This window comes from Tamandua tetradactyla, chromosome 10, assembly GCF_023851605.1.
Source record: "Tamandua tetradactyla isolate mTamTet1 chromosome 10, mTamTet1.pri, whole genome shotgun sequence".
Classification (NCBI taxonomy): domain Eukaryota; kingdom Metazoa; phylum Chordata; class Mammalia; order Pilosa; family Myrmecophagidae; genus Tamandua; species Tamandua tetradactyla.
Genome location: NC_135336.1, coordinates 13,713,684 through 13,731,673, shown reverse-complemented (window position 1 = coordinate 13,731,673; position 17,990 = coordinate 13,713,684). Strand labels below are relative to the sequence as shown.

Sequence of the window (17,990 nt, the reverse complement as noted above, 5' to 3'; positions counted from 1 at the left end):
AGTCTAACGGATTGGCAATTCCATTACTCTTATCACTGACTGGCCTAGGAACCCCAACCCATGCCAATAAATTCATTATGACTTTATCCTGGCTACAAAGACTGGCCAGGCAAGGGTATGTAATCCAAGTGACATGAAAAGAGATTTTCTAGGAGCTTCTGGGAAAGGAATATCCTCATTCTTAAGAAAGAACCACTGGATAGGACAGTTTCTCTTCATCTGTCATGTGTAGATGCAAAGCCTGGAAATGCCAGCATCTCATTAGGAGACTGAGGATGAAGTCATTCTGTAGTTCAGTAGGACAAAGCTGAGAGAACTGCAGGAAGATGGAGCAGGAGCCTTGGTCATCCAATGACCAAACCCTGTCTTCCACCTCTGCACTTGTTTCGTTTACATGAATCAATAACTCCTCTTTGTTATGTAAGTCAGTTTGAATTAGATTTCTTGTTAACTTACAGCTGGAAGAATCATAACCAACCCAGGGCCTTCAGCTGGTAGGTGCCAAACCTCACAACTCTATTAGGAGATTACACATTAGATACTGGCTTTTAAAGGGAATAATAAATTTTTTGTTTTATTCTGCTTTCCCAGAAAGTGACAAAATAGAAGATTCATTATGCCAGAATAAAACTAAAATTACCCGTAGACATCACCTGTTCATTCAAAGATAAGGATAGAGACCTGGAAACAGGACCCAATGATTTCCCAACCTCCAGACTCTTGAGCTCACCCCTGCACACACCATTTCCACCTGTACTTCACACCAGTAAAGTGATTTGGACACATTGAAGCTGCAAATACTGTACTATTTGTACGTCAAGTGTGAACTTCTAAACAACAACTTTGGCAATCTGTTTGGCAGTTCCTGAAAAAAATTAAGCATACTACGACCCAGCAATTCCTCTCCTAGATATTTACCTAGAAAAATAAAATCACGTGTCCACCCAATGACTTGTGCAAGGATGCTCATAGCAGTTTTATTCGCAATAGCTAAAAACTGTATACAGCCTAGATGTCCAACAGGTGAATGGCTAAACAACAAGTTGCGGTTACTTGTTTTATTCAGATTACTACTCTGAATAAAAAAGGAATGTGCTATTGATACATGCAACAGCTTGGATATATCACAAATATTATGCCTAGTGAAGCCAGACAGAAAAGAGAACACACTATATGATTCCATCTATATGATGGTTTATAAATGAAGATCTAACCTGTGGTGACAGAAAGCAGAGCAGTGGTTGCTTCACATGTGTGTATGTAGGCATTGATGGGGAAGAGGTGAGGGAAATTTCTGGGGTGATAGAAATATTTTGTGTCTCGATCAGGGTATGGCTTAATATAGGTATATTCATTTGTCAAACCCAATAAAACACTTAAGATTGGGCATTTCAATACATACAAATTATGCCACCAAAAATTTTTTAAGTGATTTTTTAGCCACAGACAGCAAGGTACAATGTTAACACTCATATCTAGTAGAGAGGAGGGTATCTGCACTATCCTTAGTTAGACTTCTAGTTAGACTTCTAGAATGAATTTGCAGAAGTGTGTACTAGATCCAGGCTTGGGAGAAGTACTATTCCCGCTTGTGCTAATGGCTGGTGGCAGCCAGCTTCCTGTGTTCTCCGCCAGCACCTAGCTGTCAGATGGGCTTGAACCACATCCCCTGGTTGGGAGAACCATTTCTTCTCAGCCTTGTAGCCCCATCAGAGGAACTAGCCATACTTGCTGGCCTGCCTTCCCCGGCCATTTATTGCCTCTTGGAGCTCACCAAAGAAACTTCCCTTTTCTCACCCTTCTGGAACCTTCCTGGGCCCCGGCTACTTCATGGGCAATAGACTCTGACTTTCTGACATTCCAGGACTTATCCACTGGGTCATTGCACCAAGCTTTTCTACAATTTTTTTAAAATTGCCATTTGTTTCTTCTTCATATTTCCTGCCAAACTGTCAAATCAGGGTCTCACCAGATGCCCAATCTGGTATTAAATTGCACATCTGGACAATCTTCCAAAACAATGTTTTCTAAGAGGCAGGGAACTTCTTTTGCTCACACATTGTTCATCTGTTCAGCTTGTATCATGTTCTCTCATTGACTTCTTTACTGAAATATATCTTTCAACATGTCGAGGCTACCCTACTTGAGATAGTCCTAAAACTGGAATCAGGCCATAAATCACGTGGAGAATCTCAGATTTATTGTTTTGTTGTTCTCTTTCACTTTTCTATTTTTTTTAAAAAAAATCACTAAATCACAAGTAAACTCTTTAATAAGCATTGAATGAATAAGTGGATTCAGCTTTCCCCTTATTATGACATTTACGTTTTGAGCATAAAATGAAATTTCGACGATGCCAGACGTATGGCAACCAGACGTAGTCTAGTTGTCTGAATCTAGGGCTGGAAGGAGTGTCAGACTATTTCAGCCTCACACAGTGCATGTCCCCAGCTGCAGCCTGGGGATGTGTGCTTCTCCAGTAATTGCAGCAGCCTTTGAACTTCTGTAGAGTCAGGAAATGGTCATGTCCAAGCCTGGGTGTGAGGGGAGAGTGCCTGGCCAAGAGACACAAAACCTGTTTGTGTTCCCAGTGCTGTCACTAAATCACAGATAGGGACAAGTGGAGGAGTATATCAGTAGGTTTCAACCTCAGTGCCTTTTGTGGGCTGGTTGGGGTGGGGGCATGAGGGAAAGAGAAAGAAATGTCTCTCCTGGTGGGCGTCCTGGCCACCACTTACCTCTATTCCAACCTGAACCACTTCACTTTTTTTTGTAAAGCGGTTTTATTGAGATATATTCACACACCATACAACCCATCCCAGGTGTAAAACCAGTGGCTTTTAGTATAATCACAGAGTTGTACATTCATCACCACATCCATTTTAGAACATTTCCAGTTTTCAAAAAAGAAAAACCCTATCACTTCTCAATCCCTCTACCCTTCCCCAACCCTACATAACCATTAATATAATTCTGTCTCTATAGATTTATTTATATTTTAAAAATACCAAAATAGTACTGTTAATTATAGTCCATAGTTTGCATTAGGTGCATTTTTCGCCATATACTACCCTTTCATAACACCTTATAATGGTGTTGCACATTTGTTCTAATTCATGAAAGGCCATTCTGATATGTGTACTATTTACCACACATATCATCCACTGCAGCGTTCATTGTTAATACAGTTCCGTGTTTATCCTCTAGTCTTCCTTCTAGTAACATACATGACCTAAAACGGTCCCTTTTATCCACATTCACAGATGTAATTCAGTGCTGTTAATTATACTCACAGCAATGTGCTCCCATCACCTCTATCCATGTCCAAACATTTACAATCAACCTCAATAGAAATTCTACACAAATAAAGCGTCAGCTCCCCATTCTCTACCCCATTCTATTTCCACATATAAAACCCCTTGTTCTATTTCATATATGCCGGGCTTCCCGGAAAACCCAGTCAAAACAACAACAACAGCAGCAGCATCGTCCTTTTGGGCCATGTCTGGTATTAAATGATCCGTTAGAGGCCCCTTCTAGGCTGAACCGTAAGGTTTATTGTTCCTAGTCCTGAGCCATGGGGGATTACCTGGGGCTCCCGTCACCAACACCGGGTCAGGCCAGAGAGGTGTGGGAGAATCTCGCTAATGCTAATTGGGCATGTGCATTTTATGACAAGTCCCCTTCCTTTCCTTTCCTTTCCTTTCCTTTCCTTTCCTTCCCTTCCCTTCCCTTCCCTTCCCTTCCCTTCCCTTCCCTTCCCTTCCCTCCCCTTCCCTTCCCTCCCCTCCCCTCCCCTCCCCTCCCCTCCCCTCCCCTCCCCTCCCCTCCCCTCCCCTTCCCTCCCCTTCCCTTTCCTTTCCTTTCCTCTGCTTCCCTTCCATTCCCTTCCCTTTCCTTTTTCCCTTCCCTTCCTTCCCTTTCCCTTCCCTTGACATTCCTTCCTTTCCCTTCCCTTCTTCCCTTTCCTTTCCTTCTCTTCTTTCCCCTCTTCCTTCCCCTTCCCTCCCCTTCCTTTCCCTTCCCTTCCTTTCCTTCCCCTTCCTTTCCTTTCCCTTTTCCCCTGCCCTTTCCTTCCCTCTCTTTTCTTCATAAGCAGTTCCTGGTGTCTCGCCTGCATGTTCCAGACCTTTCAGCAGCAATAAACATCTTCACACTTAGAGTCATTTCGAAGTGAATTTAGAAGGTGAGTGTGCCTGGCCTCCTGTCTAGACACCCTTTCAGCGTGCAGACGGAGCTGAGCTTGCTTGGGCTTCTCACGTGGGTCCACCTGGGCCCATCTGTTGCTGCAGTAAATCTATGGGGAGCCGAATTCAACTACCCAAGGGATAGTTTCAAGCCTCTGTGGCTGCCAGCTGTTCAAAACTGCCTTCTGCCAGGCGTGTGAAGTGCTGAATCAGCAAAAATTGAGTGCCTCTAGGAGAGCAGGGGAGCAACACGCATTGAAAAACATGGCACAACCCCACCACAAGACAAATGCTGAACAAAAGGTTAATGCCACGGGTAAACAGCTCTCGGTGATGCTTGACTGAGCGTCTGCTTTCCATTTCATTATGTCATCTCTGCCAGATGTTCCCCTCCATTTATACATTCCGCTAAGGCGGAGATGAAATGCAAAACTAGAAAGCTGCAAGCATTGCTGGCAACATGCAGGAACACAGAAATCTCTGGAAGTGTCCTGCATGGGGTCACACATACACCCCAAAAAGCTGCTGTGACTGGGACTACACCATGAGTTATTCACGCCTCGTGAAGTTTTGCCTCATCTGAGAATTTTTTTAACATAAAAGTGTGAGGAGCAGGGAAAGGGTCACCTGATCTTCTCTGTGCATTGGTGTAATTTAAGAGTGAACTGTGAACACCATTCTGTGATGTTCCCCAATCTGGGAATTCCAGACTTTGTCTCTTAAGCATTTTCCTTTGTATAAATCACTCTCAATCATTTACCCTGCGAGCACGCGTGGAGAGGCTTCCAGAAACTTAGGCACTGGTTGCATCCTATTTTAGAAAGGGCCATGGCTCCTTGTGTTTCTCAGGGGGCAAGGACCAAGACATTCATATCTGTATATTCTATAGGTTTTTAAATATATGTTCACCCAATGAACAGTAGAGAAAGCTCTCCATTTTCATCTTCCTTCTTCTCTGACCCAGAGATGTCAGCTCTTGTCTGATCCTATCTGACTGCTGGAAGGTGGAGATGTTGGCCTGGACGCTTTCCACGCCACAGGCAGAAAGAACAAAGGCTGGTTGCTCTGGAGGTGTTCTCTGTCATGTTGAAAACTGTGTCCAATCTCATTGTGGGAAGCAGCAGGTAGCTGAGATAGGCGGCTCAGACCCCCACTGGGACTGCTCTGGCTACAGGTGAAAGGTCAGTTCACAGGCAAGACTCTGACCCTTAACTTTTTTGTTGAGGGTGTCACAAGGTAAATTAATCAGATTTATAGCATTAAAGTTCTGCCAATATCTTTATCCTCTCAGCTCTTTTTCTCCAGCAAAACATTCCCTTTCCTAGGGAAAAAAATAGTTATCCTTTCTGATGAGGGTGGGAAAAGTGCTTTTTTTTTTTGTTACTCTCACAGGTTTTGCTAAAAAGTGACAGCGGTTGGGCATGTATGAGTGGGGCTCAGAGGCTGGCCACAGCCCTTTCTTCCTGGAAGAGGTCGAATGATGGTTCTTGTTTAAGTTAAAATGGACGCTCCTGGCACTTAATCAAATGCCCCTGAGCATGAGGATAATGTGGAGGGCAGGTTTTGCTGGTGGTGATAGGCTTCTTGATTTCTGGGCTGGGTCCATTAGGGAGTCACTCCAGCCCTGCATGTGGGCTTCTGGCCTCTCTGACCCTAGCCCAGTGCAGTGGCGGGGCCCCAGTACTTCCCCATCTTTGGAGGGGCAGGTAGGCTGGGAGTGAGCAGAGGAGACGCCCATCCCAAAGTCACAGGGCTCTAATTTGGAGCTGGCTCCCAGCGGGAGCGGGTGGGAGGCTACTGATGCTGCAGGTGCTTTTCAGGCAGCCTTGCAGGAGAGCGCCAATTTCCTGCTGCTAGAAATTTGTCTGCAAATTTTTTCTCATTCAGAAGTGACAGGGTCCAGGAGACACTGGCTAGGTATGATAACTTGATTAAGGCTTTTGCAGGCGACCCAGATGCCTGGGAACTAGCTGAAGGGAGCATGTTCTCACTCCAACCTTTCACCAGGAGAGAGCTGACAGGTTGCAGCTGGCAGATTTCTTTGCCCTAAGCTTGAAGGGTGTCAGTGTTTTAGACCTAGTGCCCTCTAAATAATATAATTGGGTTTTAGTACAGCTCCTACAAAGAAGAAGAAAAAACAAGTAATCAAGGGGCTTCCACATGAATTTGCTGTATAAGGATGGATCACATTCATTGAGTCATTCATTGACTCAGTAAATATTTACTGAGCACCTACTATGTGCCAAGACCTGTTTTGGGCACTGGGAAGATAGCTGTGAACATATTGGGCAAAGTTCCTGCTTTCATGAAGCTTACAGTCTAGTTGGGGGAGACTGACAGTAAATAAGTGTATCGATTCATAATATGTCACAGGGTTAAATGTCATAAAGAACAGTAAAGCAGGGTCTGGGGATAGGGAAGGATGAAGGGGTAGAGATAGTACTTTGGATAGAGAGGTGGTGAGATTTTCTTTCTGATGAGGTGATATGAGGGTAGAAATCTGAATGAAGGGACAATGAAAGCTTTGTTGATACCTGGGGCAGAGTATCTAAAAAAGGGACTAGCAAGCGCAAATGCCTTGAGTTGGGAGTGTGCTTGACATGTTCAAGGAATAGCCTTTTGCAGTTGTATCTTACTTATATGTGTAAAAAGAGATAACCATAATGATTATATAATAGTGATAGAATTTTGTGTCAATGATGTTTTGAAGACTAAAAGAAATCGTGCTCGTAAAAACACATTGCACAGTGTCTGTTGCATTGTAAGAATTTAATAGATATTAACTGCTTTTATCATAGTTATTATTTACTAAATTTTGCATGTGAACATATTCCTGTAAAGCAGGTGAAGAATCTGAAGTCCATGAAAGGGAAGTGATTTGTCCTAGTCACACCTCAGGTACAGGCAGATGGAAGCAGCCTGGGTCCCTTAGGCTGTGTTTTAGGGTTCTGGCTGTTAAAGCAAATACCATGCAATGGGGTGGCTTAAACAATGGGAATTTATTGGCTCACAAGTTTGAGGTTAGGAGAAATCCAAAGTCAAGATGTTATTAAGGTGATGCTTTCTCCCAGAACCCCGAACACTGGCATTCTGGGGCTGGCTGCTGGCGAGCCTTGGCCTTTGGCTCTTCTGCCACATGGAAATGCACATGGTAGCTTCTCCTTCCTCTTCCCGCTTCCTCTGACTTTTGACTTCTAGCTGTTCCCCCTAGTTTTTTTTTTTTTCTCTCTCTCTCTCTGTGGCTTTTTATAAGGCTTTCAGCAATAGGATGAAGACCCAGCCTGAGTCAGGTGGGTCTAACTGAAGCAACCTCATCAAAAGATGGGTGCTCACCTGCAGGAATGGATTATGTTTAAGAACATGTTTTTCTGGGGAACAAACAGCTCCACACCACCACAGGCTGCATGTACTGAGCCATCTGACACTTGGGGCTTGTTTGTTACGACTCTAATATTACCTTCCTCAATTAATGCAGTGGGCTGGCTCAAGGGTGACTACGAGAGAGTTAGAGAGACCAGGACTGCAGTCCCTTAAGAGCTGGGCTCAGTGGCTTTTGGAGGAGGGACTGTTTAACCCACAGAGAAGGTGGAAGCAGAGACTAGGAAGTCTTGGCCCACGGTGGTGGTTTAGGCTTGGTTCATCACAGGTTATTGATATTTTCATGGTCAGCCATTGCTTTGCTTAAACTGCATCCTTTATAGCAGAGGACACTAGCATGCTGCTGCCAAAACAGAAGGATGGTATTGCAGGGAGAAAGTGGAACCAGAGGGCAGATGAAGGTGGAGAATAAGCAAATATAACATTGCCATATGCCATGTCCTTTACTCTCCGTGCCCGTTGTTGGGATTTTCCTGGGGTCACAGACCATCTTCTCCACAATCGTTCTCCAGCCCAGCCCTGCACTCCAGTTACTCCGGGCTCTGAACATGCCCCATATTTTCCCAGCACCCCTCCGTTCCTACTGGCCTCCCTGCCTGGGACACGTTGCACACACCTTTCTAGCAAATGCCGACGTGTTCTTCAAGGCCCAGTGTAAATGCCACTTGCTCCATGATGCCTTCTCTGTCCCCTCAGCATGGCTGAGCATCTCCTCCTCTGCACTTCCCCAGAAGCTCACTATTCCGTAGTGACCACAGTTTGCTTTCTGCTCCCCTAAATATACCTTCCTGGCTCCTATATGAGAACCGTGCTTCCTGAGACCAGCCTTCTGACATCCTTGCTCTCAAAATAGACCTAGGGACAGGATTCCTTTTGCAAAATTAAACCAGATAAAATGCTGTTTTCCATTGGGGAGAAAAATATAATTTAAATACCAGGCAAGTATTTCTGCTAAGTTTCTCTTTGGAACACATTGGCATTTCCTTTTACAAAACTTTTGCACCTTCACATACACATACCTCCCAACAGGCCCTTCATTTCCATGGGCCGAAAGGAGTGTTGTAGTTTATTTTGCTGATGCCTTTATGTTGATGCTCAAACTCCTCTTCTCCCCTCACCCCCACCAATTATTGAATGCCTTAAAAAAAAAAAAAAAACACCAAAAACCAGCAGATGTGTGTGAGCTGTTTGATCTTGAGACTGAATAGGAGCGAAAGTATCCGAGACTCAGATTATGGCACAGAAGAGGGAAAAAAATCTTAACAGGAACTCTGTGAAGGAGAAAGTTTAGCTTTGATCTTACTATTGAATTTTGCTAGTGGGGTGTGTGTTTATATCTATTTCTATTTATCTTTTTAGCTCCAAAATTCTGTGCTGCTGCGTCCGTCTTTTGTGATACTACAGAAGGGGAGTTTTGTCTGGTCCTGTGAAATGCGATTTAAGTCATTTAAGGTAAGAATTTAATTTCTCTGGGAAATAAGGAGGGGACTGTAGCTTAATTTATGGATATCTTTTGCTTTAAAGGAATCTGAAATAACTGGGGCCACTTTATCTCAAACCAAATGGAAAAGAGGCCTATTAAAAAGCAAAGAGGCCGCGCTTCCAGACGGCGAGGTCTGCCTCACCGTTTAATTCCTAATTTGCACATCTTCCTCACTAAGGAAAACACCCAGACCTTGGAAAGTAGTCTGACCTTTGCAATTTAGAAGAAGGAATTAAAATGCATTTATTGATAGTTAGATCCTATTTCAGAGTTCCCCCTTTTAAAGAAGGCCTCTTCTTTAAAAAATAAAAATAAAAAAAGGTAATTTAAAAAGTTAAGAGAACTTGAGAAAGTTTTAAAGGTACCTTTTTTCCCGATACACTGATAATAGAGAAAAATGATCCTAGGGTGATATATGTAAGGATTTTAGTTGTTCCTGCTACTTGTGGAAATGTGAATTTTTAAAGAATTTCACTGTGAAATGGAGCTATTCATCACAATCTCACTTTCAATTTTCAATATCCATACGAGGACCCCTGAATGCTTATTATAGTCTTCCTTTTCTTGCATTCATTCTTCAGTTCATTAATTCACTCAACCAATATTTATTTGAATTTACCATATGCCAGACACTTTGCTTAAACCCTTGTAATCTGAGGTGATTGTTAAAAAACAGATGCTTATCTGAACTCCAAGACATTCACCAGTAAGAGTTTCTAAATTAGGCACTGAGAATCCTTCTATACAGCTATTCACAGGATTTGGTTTGTTTAGTATCTTACTAGGTATTTATTCAGCCCCTGCTAAATGTAAAGCGCATTGCGAAACACTGGCATGAGCAAGAAAATAAATCTTGCAGAGACTGTACTTTCTAGATCACTTCAGGGTTGGTGAGACATGCAGAAATACCACTAGAGAGCAAATATGCATGCCTGTGTGTAGGTACAGGACAGAGGGTCCCCTGGGCATGGACTGAGGCTGGACCTTGTCAGCTTCTAAATATCAAGTGGAAGTGTCAGGGTTCTGGTGTGGAAGGAGATGCTTTAAAAATACTGACCAAGGAGCGTGATAGTTGTTAGGGAATCCTGCCTAGGCTGGGGCTGAGGGAGGAGAGCGCCTCTTGCCTGGATCTTATTTAGACTGTAGGCCTTTGGCTTGTGGGTCAAGGAAGGCCACCCTCAGTTCCCTGCCAAATGGAAGTCTCAGACAAGAATGAAAAGGCTTCCTAAGGAAATGCTGATGGTGCACCCCACCCAGAGGGCCTCCTGAAGCCTTGCATTGGTTGTTTCTCTCTTTGGGTCCCCATTTCTCTGGAATGACATCAGAATCTCACTGATTTTGTGACAGGGGACAAATACTCCATAGTGGGTAAATAGTAGGGCCGTGGTCTCAATATTTAAATCAGTCTGCTACTTATTATGGAGGCTACTCTTATGCTAGCTTCAGCTAGAAGTTGCTAATCACCAGGGTTTACCAAACCCCAACCAAAACCGCTCCTGTCTACCCTAAAGAACACCTAAGGCCTTATCTACAAAAGTTTCACATGCTGTGATGACTTTCCAGAAACCTACAACCTCCAGATGGGTTCCTAGGCCAGACAAATCCTGAAACCAGTAGGCCAGCCTCTCTAAGAACATACTAGTACCATCCCCCTATTCCATATTATCGACAGCCCTTTCCAACATGAAAAGTTAGAATGGGCATAGCTCAAATACACCTAAAGATTGGGAGAAGGATCAAAGAAGAAGGAGGAGTAATAACAGAGAAGATAAGATTTAACAAATGAGTAAGACTGGTGAATCATTAGTTTGATATTTCTTTTAGTCTTCAGCATCTTGGAGCAACCAGAAGAAAAAAAACTGAAATTGTGGAACTGTAACAATCTGAAAATTGTTCTCTAACTACTTGTTGCAATGTGCTTTGAAATTTATTGCTTTTTTGTATATATGTTATATTTCACAATGAGAAATGTTAAATAGGCCTACTACAGTGTTGAGTTGGTGGCTCAGCTCAATACTTCATTGATTGTGTAATAAACACGAAGGTGTGGGCTCCACCTAATCTGTCATTGAAATAGTCTGTGGTTTTTCTTAGAAGTTTTGTCATTTCATGGTGTTTTATGCTACTGTTGGTGAAGTGTATTTTAGGTGTATAATTTTGGAAGGTGTTTAAGTTTAGTGACTGCTAAAACAAACAGCACACTATGGGTTGGCTTAACAACAGAAATTGCTTGGTTCACAGTTTCAGAGGCTAAAAGACTTACTTCCTCCCTGGGTTGTATCTTCTGGCTGGCCAGCAATCTTTGGGGTTCCTTGGCTTTTCTGTCTCGTGGCAGTACGTATGGCAGCATCTTCTTTCTCTTCTAAGTTCCCTTGACTTCCAGCTTCTCTCTGTGTCCCTGGCTTTACTCTCAGTGATGGGATTAAGACCCATCCTTATTCATCAAAGGGTCCTATTTATGATGGGTTCATAGCCACAGGGATGAAAAAATATTTTTCTTAGGGTACATGATATAAGCCACCACAGATAGATCCTCTTTAGACTTCAGAATCTAAAATAACCATATATATTTTGTATTTCTAACCAGACATATCTCTATGAATGTATAATTATCAGACAACTAGGAATATTAAATGCCTACCATGTACATTAAAAAGTAAATCTAAAAGTTACACAAACATCACAGAGAACTGCAAGTTTATCCTTTATTTACTTGTAAACAATGTGTATGCATGTAGTGCTAACAAAGCTTGATTTCTGATAGCATCTAATACAAACCTTTAATTTACAATTCAATTTGCTAATAAATAATAACAAACATGTTATTCAGCATAGGTTTTGAAGTTAAACATGCCTGGTTCAAACACTGACTTTGGCAGTTAGTATCTGCATGACTGTGAGCAAGTCGCCAAAACTCTATATTTGTAAAGCAGGAATCTTGGGGTTGTTTTGCAGATTAAATTACATGGTGTGAATAAAATGGTTAGCATTATACCTGTCACATAGGTGTTCAGTAAATGTTGATGATTTTTCTCTTCTCCATACTTTCCAACGCCTTTAAATGGAGTTCAGTGGCTGTAATCTGTTTTTACCTTACTATGGAAGTTGGTATTTTCAACATTTCTCTTTTCATTTCTCTTTTAAAGCAGCTCTTTCATGGTGGCCATTGGTGGCTGGTTTCTAGACCCTTCTGGCATCATTGCCTCTTTCAGTTCCTTGCAGTTGCATGTCTCCTTCCCCTGCCCCAGTGCCACCCCACCCCAGCACTATTCTCCCAACGAAGTGGTATCCTTTCTTGCTGGGTGCTCGGATCACAGGCATGTGTTAGAGGGGCCGTGCAGCAAGCAGAGCCTGCATCCAAAAAGCATGTCCCCTGTGGCATCCTTTCCCAGCCCAGACCTCTTTGAACCCGTACCTCCCTCCCGCTCTCAGGGGCACGCAGTGCGCCTGCCTCTGTCAGACTCCAGGAGCTGGGCTTCTTGAAGTCGTTATCCAAGACTATTCCCTTTGGCCTTCACAACCATACCAAATCATACCGTTGTCTTCTCCGTTTCTTCTAGCATTTGAACTCCTCCAGTCTCTCTAAGAAAACTTCTATGTTTCCTTTCATCTCTCCTAAGGTTTACACATCTGGATTTCTCCTGCAGATTTCATTCACACCCAGCTAGCGGGGGAAGCAGGGGGCACCCATTGTGCCTGTCAGTATCCACCCCCTCGTGCCTGGAGCCTGATTTCCCACCTCTGCATGCTCTTGGGGGGCCATGGCACATGGGTCGGTGTGGCCTGCCCTCCACTGGCCAAGGGCTGGGCATGTGACCATGACTCAGCCAACCACATTCCCACTGGGGAATCTGCACGTTGAATGGACTGGTGGGTTTGAGACTCCCTGCAGTTGATTAACTTGCATCTTATCCAGACTGTCCATTAGTTCCTGCTACCTAGATCCTGCCTCAGTTCCTGGTTATGATGAGACTGATTCTCCAGCCGTTCTCCTGATTCTGAAGGCAGACCCTGCATCTGTCACTACATTCCTTTTGTACCTAAGATGGGGAGATTCTGCTTCTCTTGTTTGCGATCAAAGAACTCTACCTTTAGTTTCATTCAGGTATCTCCATTTGTAAGCCCGATTTATATTTTGATAATTCTTGGCTGGTCTACATGGGAGTTCTCAAAAATTCTTCCATGTTTTGAAATGAAAATTTTGGCAACTGTTTTGTGAATGAACTTCTTGTTCCCTGTATAGAAATAGACTTTTTCTTCATCACAAGGCGAAGGGTAGCTACAAGTGAAGCATGTTAGTTCTAGAGATGCTGACTTATCTAAACCATGGTTTAAATCTGTCCTCCAATTTTAGGGTATATCACCTGGAGAAATTAAAACATGGATCCTTGGGCCCCACCCTGGAGATTCTGATTCAGTGAATTTCTAACAAGCTCTAGGTGACGCTCATTCTGCTTATCCCAGGACCACATTTGAGGAACTATTTGAGGAACAGGTCCTCAAAATAGTCCTCTTTTTCCCAGGCAAGAGGGACTGTAATACAAAAAGATCTCCTTTGGCTTGTTAAAATTTAGAAGACAAGAGGGCGGGCCACAGTGGCTCAGTAGGCAGAGTTCTCGCCTGCCGTGCTGGAGACCTGGGTTTGATTCCCGGTGCCTGCCCATGCCAAAAAAAAAAAAAAAAAAAAAAAAAAAAAAAAAAAAAAATTTAAGAGACAAGGCAAGTATTGCCTTCCAATTTGAATCTCTGGGATATCTGCCTCCCACTAAGTCATTAGCCATGATTTGTCCCTTTGGGGCCCTGACAAGAGGAGAACCGGATGGAGATGTGTCCAAGGGCACAGGTACCTCCTGGCTGAGCCCAGCAGGCTGAGGGGCAGAATGTCCAAGACTACTTTAGTGGAAATTTAAAGTAAAAATAAAAAGGAAGTTACTGCATTTGTCCTGGAGGAAATGCAAGACTGCCCCCTGGGAATATGCAGCAGTGACCACAGTCAGAGCTGGGACCCGGAGGTGATCCTACTCCACTCCCTGTCCGCAAAGGCCCCTGTTCCCAACTGGAATACTCTTCTCACGTCTCTCTTCCCAAACCTTTTCTTTTCTTTTCCCCAAACCGAGCTCTGAGCTCACCTCTCTCAGGGTGCCTTCCCCGACATCTTCATTCTGTAGCATCTCCACATGTAGGCACTCAGCTGCTGAAATAGTAACAATGCAGTTTTGACAATAATGGCAGCCACTGCTTGTCTCCCACTTTCTGCATTTCTGGAGTGGTGTTTATCTATCTTGCCTAATCCTTGCAACAACTATGAGGTATTATGACCCCAGTTTTTAGATGAGGAAAAAAATTCAGAAAAGTAGCTTAGCAAGATAAAGAAGTTAGTAAAAATTAGAGGCAGAATTTGAACTCTGTTCTGTATGGCTCCAAAGCCTGCACTCAAAACCACACTGCCATTCTAAATTAATTCTGTATGTGTGCCATGTGTGTGAGTGTGTGTGTGTGTTCCTTTATGTGTCTTAGCATTTGCTCATCTCATCTAAATGGAAATCTCACTTAGGCAGGGCCTGGGTACTTTGGGAGAACATTCTAGTGGCTCTCTTACCCGTGCTCACATCCTAGGGAGCACTCAGAGGCCAGGTTCCTTTCCAGAGTAATCACTCAAGTAATATTGTTTGCCACTGTTGTGTTTGTTCTCTGACGGCTGACATTTCTGAACACAGGCAGGGCTCGGCACATTACTGGAAGTCGGAAGCATTTTTTCCCATTTACCAATCAGATGTGTTTTCCATTCATGTCCATGAGACAGATTAAGAATTGGGCTCCCAAGAGGATAAAGACCTCATTATTCATCCTCATGTATTGAGAGTCTGTTTTGTGCAGACTTTGGGGCTGGGTCCTAGAAGGAGCCACATACGGCCCTAATATGGAAGTTATTGGACATGGGGTTTGCTGGGACATTTTGGGGGCAGAGTTGGGGGTCAGAGGGTCAGTGAGGGAGAGTAAGCAGCAATCAGGCAGAACTCGGGCTGGAGGAAATGTGCTTCTGGTAGGACTGGTTCCTGGGCTGGGCTGCAGACCACCCTGCATGCAGGACCAAAAGGCATGTGGCAAATGGTGCCACCTGGAAAGGGTGTACTTTAGCAAGGGTCTTGGGCACTGGAGGACCTGGAAACTGGATGTATTGCAGTCTTGCTAATATGGGGGTTCAGTTCATTGAGTTTATTCAGCAGTGGATGAGAAGGTATGGGAAACGTTCATGCACTCATTCATTCATCCGTTCATTAATGTACTTCATTCATTCATTCAACAAATATAGATCTTGACACTAAGGACACAATTATAACAAGACAGAGATTCTGCCTTGATGGAACTTATATTCTAGTGAGGAAGGCAGGTGTTAAATGCTAATGACACAGGGATTATCTAAATAGAGTTATGAGCAGCGCTATGAAAAAGATGCATTCAGTGCTCCAAAAGCTCCATGGCTGGGCAGAGTTTAAGTGCCTCAGGCAAAAGGGCAGGAGTCCAAGCCTCAGGATCTGAGTGCAGTGACCTCCGTGCTTGCCGTTTATTTGGATCAGGGGAAGCAAGTACTTTCTGGAGGTTCAAGATCTTTCATTGCCCTTGAGGAGCTCTCCATTGAATTGCAGGGCCAGGCCTCATATACCTACCAAGAGGGAGTGTGACATGTTGAGTGAGAACTGGTCTAGAACCAGAAGAGCTGGCTTTTAGTCTCAGCCTTTCCTTGTTCCTGTAGCATGACCTCAGGCAGAGTCTAAATTTCAAGACCCTCAGTTTCCTCATTTGTGAATGCATAAATATTCACTGCTCTGCATGCTTTGTAGGGTTCATGAGCGAGAACCTGAAAGGGTTTTATAAACTTGGAAAAGCAGGAGATCTTTCTGACCACCCCCCCAACACACACACACACACACACACACACAAACACACATGCACACACTCTCTGGGCTTAATGAGCCCAGGACGTTGAAGGCAGTGTCGACTTCAGTGCCGATGAAGCATTGAAAGGATTAGATCTGGAGAGATTCCCACGGCAGGCTGCAGAGAGATGAGTGTGGCACAGGGAAGAAGGAAGTAGCCTAGGGAGGGCATTCCTTGGGGTTGGCATGTGTGAAGGCAGATCGTCAGGGGAAAGGAACCCTGGGAGGGAAGTCAAAGGTGTATTCTGAAATGGTCAGGTGCTGCAATGTGGAATAATGAGACGAGAGGAGTTATATAGCATGGGGGGGATCCACCTCGTGAGGAATCTTGAAGCACGTGATCATTTCCCTGTTTTATTTTTTATGGTCACAGTTTAGTCAAACCTCACTTAAAACATTTTAGGTTGTTTATCATGGAGGTCTAATTCTCTCACAAAAAAGAGAGACTGGCTGTTCTACTTATATAATGGAAAGTGATCAGATGTGTTGGGAATATGAGTCACCCTTTGAAAAAAAAATAAATTTAAAATCCCTACTTTATGCTAGGTAAAAGGGGAATTCCAGATGGATGAAAGACCTACATAGCAAAAGTAAATTTATAAAGCTAGAGAAGAAAAGATAATATATTTCTGACCTTGGGGTGAGGAAAGACACCTAAGGAGAAATTTCAAAGCATAAAATTTAGGGAAAGATATTGATGGATTTGGCTACAACAATATTAAATTTGTTTCTTCAACAAAGAATACATTCAATAAAGATTAAAAAAGGGCAACAAATGAAGAGAAAATATTGCAATGCCTTAAACTGATGGAAGTGAAAATAGAATTGTCACGGAAACACCTGTAGACCAACACGGAAAAGATAAGACAACCAACAGAAAAATGGTCAAAGCTAAGTCCTAAGGGAAACTATATGATTAACAAGTACCCAAAGAGATGCGCAACCTTACTAATAATTAGATAAATTCTAATTAAAATTGCGGAATTTAATTAGCAAGTATTGGAATGTGCGATAATAAATACTGGTGAGTATATAAGGACAAAGGAACCCTCAAGCACTGCAAGTACTGTCATTCTACAGAACCACCTGAGTGTGTGTACTTAACTTAGGAAAGCAGGTGGCCTCTGACCCATCCCCTCATCCACAGGGGTAAATGCCGTAGAGACTCTCACATCCTAGAGGTGTTGTTTGGTAGCTGGGAGTTGGTGATGTTATCAGAGCCCATCTCTGGGAGAGTGAATAAATAAAATGAGGGGGATGTATGCCATGGATTCAAAAACAGTGAACTAGAAGTACATCAATAACATAAGCAGATCTTAAAAAATAGTTTTGAATAGAAGAGAAAAAAACAGAATGAGAGTTTCTTCACAATAGCATTTATAGAAATTGAAAATACAACTGAAAAAGACCAATATTTTACAAGGATCCATTCATATCCAAGGATATATATCAAATACACTAGGTTGGGTATCCATGTAGCAGCAAGAAATGGGGATAATATATCAATCAGGGCCTAATCAGGAAAATAGAAACCACTCTAGATATTTCAAAGAAGCGATTTAATACAGTGAATTGGTTATAGGGTTTTGGAAGGCTAAGAGATTAGGAAGGAGCCATGAATATAGCTGAAATATGGTAACTACAGACATAATCTGCCACCTATAGGACCAGTGGAATGAAAGGGCAGAGGTGGTGTTCCCAGAACTGAGTTCGGAGGAGATGTATAGACTTGGTGCCCAGTCTCTGGGTGAGGGCACAGCAGGCGCTGGTGGCTGGTGCTGGGAGTGCTGAAGGAAGCTGGGACTGGAGCTGCGACTGCCTCTGTGGCAGGCGGGATGCTGTTAGGAGCTGGAACACTGAAAGGAGCCCTTCTATTCGTCCTCCTTTCCTGTCTCCAAACAGTGTTTCCCAATGGCAGAGCCTGCCAGGAAGCTGATTGGCAAAAGAGTTTGGGAAAAGTAATTTAATGGCTATACCTCAGTATTATAGAGCAAAATATAAAAT

General features: G+C 43.3%; 1 long non-coding RNA gene across 2 annotated transcripts in view; it reads left to right on the top strand.

Moving 5' to 3' along the window:
• Positions 1–17,990, top strand: part of LOC143647810 (uncharacterized) — a 135,111-nt gene that overhangs the window by 56,305 nt on the left and 60,816 nt on the right. For both annotated transcript variants that reach the window (XR_013158195.1, XR_013158196.1), the window contains exon 2: positions 8,925–9,017. This is a non-coding gene — a long non-coding RNA (uncharacterized LOC143647810). The remainder of the gene's footprint in view (positions 1–8,924; positions 9,018–17,990) is intronic.